Raw genomic sequence first — 8591 nt, forward strand, 5'->3', positions numbered from 1 at the left:
GCAGAACCACCTCCCAGACGTCTGAAAATATATTTAGTTTTTCCTCTAGGCTGCGGAATTCTCTAGTTATGCACGAACATACAAATTCGGCTGAACAACTTTATATATATAGATATATATATATATATTATACAGTTACAGTGAAACCCAGATTTCACGGGCCCCGATTTAACGCGAATTCGGATATAACGCGATGAGTCGTTGAACCTTTTTTTTTTTTTAGCTCATCTGACATAGTCAGATGCAGCTTGTAGAATCGCACGATCGTCCGTCCGTGCGTCCGTCAACAGTGTGGCACAAATCTTAACGCTCGACGTACGGTCACGATATCGGCACATCGGGGGGGATCGCAAAATGAGTTGGGATGTCGAAGCTGGGGGGTCAAAGGTCAAAGGTCAAGAGGTGTAAAAGAAGGGGGAACATTCACTCCTTAACTTAAGGTATAGGGAGGAAATGCAGAATTGCGGCACAAATCTAAACGGCTCGACCTAGGCTCGTGATAGTCGGTGTATAGCATCATGGTAGGAAAAGCCATCACTGTGCTGAAATTGGAGGTCACGGGTCAAAGGTCAATGGGCACAGGGCAGATTTTAGACATTTTCTGAGGACATGGTGTGACGGAGCGATTGGAAAACTTTTTTGTTTCAGCGGTGACCTAGCATTTTTATGGCTTTATTGAAAGGACCATGAAATGTCCCTTCTGCTGACATGCGAAGAGTAAGTGTCGGATAACCTTTTGACCCTCAAGAGGAGGGTTAAACATGGATTTGTTACTGTCTGTTAGAAAGAATTTGACTGCCGGGTTTGCTAGTAGAATCTATACATGCCTGGATGTACGAGGCTACAATGTCACAGTGAAATTTCAAAGCTAAATTTGGTTGAAGAAGGTTTATGCTCTTAAAATTCCTATAATTTCTATGGCATTCTGTACTGTCAGTATATTTACATGTAACGTATCCACTGCCAGTGGCCACTGCCAGTGCATGTGGTGGTGGCTGTGTAGTTTTTGCCTGCGGTTTAGATCACATGTGGCAGCTCTCTATTGCAGCCTGTAGGCTTGCGTAGGTAAATGGATGAGTGCTTACCTATTCTGTCTTGCAAAATAGTTGTTGCTACTACATACGATGGGAGCTTCCATCTTTAATCTGAAGACACTTAAACGTACGCGCCATCTCGTGCAACTTTCATAAACGATCCCAACAAACATTCCTTTGAGAAGGTTTTTGATACCATCCTGTGCATTCCACTGTTTCGGCGTGTATGTGAACACATTTGGGACTAACAGGGTTTACTAGAATCCCACCACTCCACCACAGAGTCACGCGCAGTAGACGTTAGATGAGCGCTGTCGCTCCGCGGCACTTGTTACTCTTTCCAGAACTGAAAAAGTTTTTTGGTGAGTTAAGCCTGCCTTAGCCGATTGACGATCTCCCATAGATCGCGACTAAACGAGTTTACATGAGTTGTTGCTGTGTGCATGTTGCGTATGTTATGCATACAGTTTATTACGCGATTTTCTTGAACCACGATTTCGCGCAACCGCCGCTTTTTTCGCGATGACATTTTATGGACCTCAGCGATCGCGTTATAACGGGGCCACACTGTATATAGATGGGTACATTTACAGGAATAATTGAAACGTGTATTCTTTCGAGAATAAACCAACAACCAAACAACGGTCATGTACGCTGTAACCCCATGATACGTACAATACGATACGATACAATACGTTTACAGTGAAGTCGTGCAATAGGGAAAAATTTTGGCAATTTTTATTCCAGGAATCCCTCGAATGTTACAACGTTCGAACCACATCGATCGCGTTCGTACGCTATTTTATATTTACAGGTCGTGAGATCATTAGTACAGCCATCACCGTTAACGAACGCCGCATATAGATGCAGAGTCACTAGAGATAGTATCAGGAATGTATAATATAGACTATTAGATCTACAAAATAATATATATTATAGTATATATATATATATATATATCTCTCTCTCTCTCTCTCTCTCTCTCTCTCTTATTCATATATATATATATATATATATATATATATATTAATGCACTCTTGATACCATGAATTAGTCATTATGAAATAGTCATTAGTCACGATAAAAGACATGCGTGGTGCGTTTTTCTCAAATCTTACTATAGAGCCACATCGCATACGCTTGCGTGCGAAAATCCTCGAGTAACGAGTAAACGAACGATGCCTCTCTTGCGCTACTACCGCCCCTCTAACGCTACATCTACTTGACGATTCACAACCGGTTACCGCTCTTTGTGCGGGAAACCAATATATACCATAATATATGTATATATATATATATCTGTATATATATATATTATATATCTTGATATATGTATATATATATCTTATAACCACAGTTTTATTTACCGACAACATATACTGCGATTACGGACGCGCGCGTGGAACGACGATCGTGAGTAGGATCCCCTCACTACCACCGTTGGAATCGCACGGCGGTCGTTCGACGATCAAACTCGACAAAAAAAGTCTGAAGCACTCCCTGTGTCGCACCTGCGTCGCACCTGTGTCGCTTTCGGAGAGGTTGGCAGCATCTCCCGCCTCTTCTGGGTGATGGGGAGAGGACTTCGTGGGCACGCACGCTCGTGCAGGGGAGGGGCGTCGCTCACAGAACGGTGCACCACCGCGTTGCCGCGGCAGCATCCCTCCGCTCTGCGATCGCAGCATCCTCGTCGTCGTCGTCGGGGAGGAGAGCTCTTCAGTCGAAATCAACGACCGCTTCAGGAAGCGGCGATCGTACGTCGTCGTCGCCGTCAAGTCGTCGTCGTCGTCGGTCTGGCCTGCGGCGGGAAGAGTTGACAGTCGTGCGCGTTAGTTAGAGATATCCCACCCTTAGTCTTAACAGGCAAGCTGCATAAAATTATGCTATGTGTTAGTCGATTGCAGACTGCGTTATAGCTAGGTTAGCTGATGTATGCTATGTGTTAGTAGATTCAGACTACGTTATAGCTAGGTAAGCTGATGTATTGCTATGTGTTAGTCGATTAGCAGACTACGTTATAGCTAGGTAAGCTGACGTATGCTATGTGTTAGTCGATTGCAGACTACGTTATAGCTAGGTAAGCTGATGTATGCTATGTGTTAGTAGATTGCAGACTCACGTTATAGCTAGGTAAGCTGATGTATGCTATGTGTTAGTAGATTGCAGACTACGTTATAGCTAGGTAGCTGATGTATGCTATGTGTTAGTAGATTGCAGAGCTACGTTATAGCTAGGTAAGCTGATGTATGCTATGTGTTAGTCGATTGCAGACTACGTTATAGCTAGGTAAGCTGATGTATGCTATGTGTTAGTGATTGCAGACTACGTTATAGCTAGTAAGCTGATGTATGCTATGTGTTAGTAGATTGCAGACTACGTTATAGCTAGATAAGCTGATGTATGCTATGTGTTAGTAGATTGCAGACTACGTTATAGCTAGGTAAGCTGATGTATGCTATGTGTTAGTCGATTGCAGACTACGTTATAGCTAGATAAGCTGATGTATGCTATGTGTTAGTCGATTGCAGACTACGTTATAGCTAGGTAAGCTGATGTATGCTATGTGTTAGTCGATTGCAGACCTAGCGTTATAGCTAGGTCAAGCTGATGTATGCTATGTGTTAGTCGATTGCAGACTACGTTATAAGCTAGGTAAGCTGATGTATGCTATGTGTTAGTCGATTGCAGACTACGTTATAGCTAGGTAAGCTGATGTATGCTCATGTGTTAGGTAGATTGCAGACTACGTTAAGCTAAATAAGCTGATGTATGCTATGTGTTAGTCGATTGCAGACTACGTACGTTATAGCTAGGTAAGCTGATGTATGCTATGTGTTAGTCGATTGCAGACTACGTTATAGCTAGGTAAGCTGATGTATGCTATGTGTTAGTAGATTGCAGACTACGTTATAGCTAGGTAAGCTGATGTATGCTATGTGTTAGTCGATTGGCAGACACGTACGTTATAGCTAGGTAAGCTGATGTATGCTATGTGTTAGTGATTGCAGACTACGTTATAGCTAGATAAGCTGATGTATGCTATGTGTTAGTAGATTGCAGACTACGTTATAGCTAGTAAGCTGATGTATGCTATGTGTTAGAGATTGCAGACTACGTTATAGCTAGGTAAGCTGATGTATGCAATGTGTTAGTCGATTGCAGACTACGTTATAGCTAGATAAGCTGATGTATGCTATGTGTTAGGTCGATTGCAGACTACTTATAGGCTAGGTAGAGCTGATGTATGCTATGTGTTAGTCGATTTGCAGACTAGTTATAGCTAGGTAAGCTGATGTATGCTATGTGTTAGTCGATTGCAGACTAACGTTATAGCTAGGTAATGCTGATGTATGCTATGTGTTAGTCGATTGCAGACTACGTTATAGCTAGGCTAAGCTGATGTATGCTATGTGTTAGTCGATTGCTTCCACAGCAGCAGGTCCTGCCCTCCGCTCGCGAGCCACAGGCGACCGGACGCGCGCACGACGGCAGCGAGGCACGTCACTCGGCCCACGTCCTCGCACTGCAGCGTCGCTCTGTACCGCTCCCGCTCTCCCGCCAGGTCCCACACTGCAGCGAGAAAACACCCCCACCCCTCCGGATTAAGTCGACGGCGTTAAAGTCGCACAATACCTACGATAAAATACTTAGCATTTTCTCTCGCTAGATGGCACTAAGAACCGTTCGCAGTCTAGGAGGGGCTTAATTGAAACTGCTGGCCCAAACCCCCTTCACCCCATTGACGATTGTCGGTGCATGATAGGCAGTGACAGTGTCTGAGTAGGGCCACTGACAGATTGCTAGGTAAGCCGGTGACTCATCACTGAACATTCACCGTAACAGGACAGAGATGAGAATCTCCCGCGGATCCCTGCGCATTTTTCACTTTCGAAAATAATCAATTTTCCAAATCGTTCAAAACCGTTGAGAAAACTGTAGGGGGGGGGTGTACTGCCACCTGCGGACACTGGAAAAATGTCCTGTGGCTAGAGATGCTCTTTTACCATCCGAGCTCGCCATCCCGTCGCCGACAAATGTACTATTCATTCGCGCACTGCGCGGCAATGCACGCGCAATGGCTGCGTTCGTGAACAAGCTAGTTTCCGAAATTTCTGTGCCTCAAAATGTACAGGAGTAGGCCTAGATATCATATCTATGATTCAACTACGCACGTACACACGATGTTTACTACAGCTGTTACTTAGCAACAGCCAGCAACTTCTTGGGTTGATAATACGTGTTTATCTATAGGCCTTGGATAGCACTAAGAACAGGTAACTAAGACCGCTAGATGGCACTTAGCTCCAAGAAACAGTCTTTGGTAGGGTTAGAAGACCCTAGTCTTCTAAAGTGTGTATATTGACGTTAGTCACACAGCCTGGTTGGGCTAGATGGCACTAAGAACAGTTAACTAAGAATGCTAGATGGCACTAAGAACAGTTAACTAAGAATGCTAGATGGCACGACTAAGAACGTCTAGATGGCACTAAGAACAGTTACTAAGAACACTAAATGGCACTAAGAACAGTTAACTAAGAAAGCTAGATGGCACTAAGAACAGTTAACTAAGAACGCTAGATGGCACTAAGAACAGTTAACTAAGAAAACTAAGATGGCACTATAAGAACAAGTTAACCTAAGAACGCTAGATGGCACCAAGAACAGTTAACTGAAGAAAACTAGATGGCAGCTAAGACAGTTAACTAAGAACGCTAGATGGCACTAAGAACAGTTAACTAAGAACGTTAGATGGCACTAACAACAGTTCCTCGGTTTAGGAGGGGCGCTCAACTTCTAGCCCCAACCCCCTTCACCCCATCGGCATCCTACTTCGTGCGTTGGCGTCCGCGAGAGTTTCGCGACCTCCCGCGCACGAGTGAATTCACCGCTGCCAAACACATTTTGCGATCGCGCATGTGTCGAGGCATGCGGATCGAATTTAGAAGCCCCGCGCTCTTGACGGGACCTTGACCGCTGTCGAGGTCGATTCCCGAGGCAAACAATAGAGCGTCGCTCGCCACGAGAGATGCGATGCGACGCGGCACGTGCGCGCGGATCGAATTAAGAAGCCTCGAGACGGCGTCGCGAGCGCACTCTTACCGTTGACGTAACCTTGACCGCTGTCAAGGTCGATTCCCGAGGCAAACAAGAGAGCGTCGCTCGCGTGCAGGGCGTAGGTGACGCCGACCTCTGAAGGATGGTTCCGCAATTTCGTGACCGCGCCTGTCGTGATCGCGCCCAGAGAAAGATGAGTGAGTATTATTATGTTAGGAGTATCGGTTATAATATGGTTTTAGTTTAAATTTAAATAGTTTGGTAGTAAAATAAATTATAAAAGAGTTATATTAGGTGTATTTGATATCTATTAAATTAAAAATAGTTCTGGTAGTAAAATAAAATGATATAAGAGTTATATTAGGTATATTAGATGATATATATATTAAATTTTAAAATAGTTTTGTAGTAAAATAAATTATAAGAGTTATTATTATTAGTACGTATTATTATTGTTATATATCCAATTATCTATTATTATTTTATTATTATTCAAATTATTTATTTATTTAAATACGTTTATTTATTTAAGTGAGTTTTCAGACATGCACCTTATTCATCGAGGATGCCCGACTAAAATGGCCGATTCAACAATGACAAGCAGCAACAAATATGCAACAGCAACATACAACATTCAACAAGCAACAGCTACATACAACAACAAAACCACTCGACATACAACAACAAGACAGAACAAAAAGCAACAACAACATGCAACAAACACAACAACATTGAACAAGCAACAACTAGATACGACAAAACCAACTCGACATACAACAACAAGAACAGAACAACAAGCAACAACACCATGCAACAAAAAACAACATTCAACAAGCAACATTCGCCGGCGCCGCGCTTGCGTACCGTTCTTCCAGTCGACGACCTTCACGTTCTCGCCGTCGTCTCCGTAGTAAACCGCGCCGCCGCGCACCGCCAGCGAGTGTACCCGCCGCTGCCACGAGATGGCGCCACCGTCGCCCGTGCTGTCTCGAGCAGAAGAGCGGCTTCGGGGCGGCGTCGCCGAGCTGCCAGACGGAGATGTCTCCGTTCGCCGCGCCCGCGTACAGGCGGTCCTCCTCCACCTACGACGGAGGAAGATTACGATCAAGAGAAGGAAGGTAGGGAGAGGAAGGGGGCGTCGGGAGGGAGGGAGGCGGGTCGTTGGAAGGGAGGGAGAGGAGGGGCAATCGGGAGGGAGAGAGAGGGAGAGGGCGTCGGAGGGAGGCAGAGAGGGGAGGGGGCGTCGGGATGGAGGGAGAGAGAAGGTCGTCGGGAGGGAGAGAGAGGGAGGGGTCGTTGAGAGGGAGGAGAGGGAGGGGGCGTCGGGAGGGAGAGAGAGGGAGAGGGCGTCGGGAGGGAGGGAGAGGGAGAGTCGTCGGAGGGAGGCAGAGGGAGGGAGGCAGAGGGAAGGGGTGTCGGGAGGGAGGCAGAGGGAGGGGGTGTCAGGAGGTAGGGAGAGGGAGAGGTCGTCGGGAGGGAGGCAAAGGGAGAGGTCGTCTGGATGGAGGGAGAGGGAGAGGTCGGCATGAGGGAGGGAGAGGCGTGGGGCGTCATCGGAAACGTTGACTAGTACCGGCATTGGTAGGAGAGGTGGAAAGAGAGAGAGGTCGACAGCAGAGAGAACGATGACGAAGAAAAAAGCGAGAACGCACGGAGCCGCTTGCTGAAGGCAAGTCTCCCTGTAGGACTGTTACTGTCCCTCTCTCTCTCTCTCTCGCTTGCTCTCTTTCTCTCTCTATCTCTCTATCTTCCCCCTCACTCTTAGTCTACTCGCTACTCTATATGCTACTGCTGCTATCTACTCGCTCTATATAGTAGATTACCTACCACTCTATCGCGTCTAACCTACTCCTTAGTCAGGATGTTGAATAGTAATGATTATTAATTATCAATAAATATATGATTATAATTTAATATATATATATAGCATATATATTATCAAGAGCTATTAATAATCATTATTAAAAACTATTATCGATTATATTCATTATTATAAATTATGGTCGTCGCTTATATTTAATAATATAATATAATTTAATAATGTACATCGGTACCTGCATGGCCGTCAGAGCGCAGACGCCGGCCGTCATGGAATGCACGCGCTCCCCGGCGCCGCACACGTCCCACACCTCTATCTTACCTCCGTCTGCAAGCGAGCAAAGTCTGACTGTCTGAGGATGGTCTTTGAATTCGCGCGCGATTCGCACGATCCGATTCGTCGACCGTTCCATCACCGTCTTTACATTCCCGTATTATTTCATGTTTTTTTTTATTATAGATTTTTTGCAACGTTTTTGCATTTACGTAAAATCTTTACAGCTGCTTAGTCACCTCGACTCGATTCGAATGGGCTTGATTCGATCAGGGGGATTGATTGAGATTTTCGAACGCGATTATTTTATTTTTTTATTTTATTTTTTTATTTTTTTATTTTTTTAAAATCTGATTTAAACTTCGCCGCAAATGAAAATATAGTTTAATAGATATAGAAAATGTATATAA

At 44.8% G+C, this 8591-nt stretch overlaps 1 long non-coding RNA gene across 1 annotated transcript; it reads right to left on the minus strand.

Moving 5' to 3' along the window:
• Positions 1-4462: 4462 nt before the first annotated feature.
• Positions 4463-8232, minus strand: LOC106816461. Its single transcript, XR_001394893.1, has 4 exons — positions 8144-8232; positions 6954-7171; positions 6135-6257; positions 4463-4604 (listed from the first exon to the last, which is right to left on the minus strand). It is a non-coding gene; the product is annotated as an uncharacterized LOC106816461 (long non-coding RNA).
• Between the last annotated feature and the right edge of the window lie 359 nt (positions 8233-8591).

The sequence above is a fragment of the Priapulus caudatus genome, unplaced genomic scaffold, assembly GCF_000485595.1.
Source record: "Priapulus caudatus unplaced genomic scaffold, Priapulus_caudatus-5.0.1 Scaffold1387, whole genome shotgun sequence".
NCBI classification, from domain to species: domain Eukaryota; kingdom Metazoa; phylum Priapulida; class Priapulimorpha; order Priapulimorphida; family Priapulidae; genus Priapulus; species Priapulus caudatus.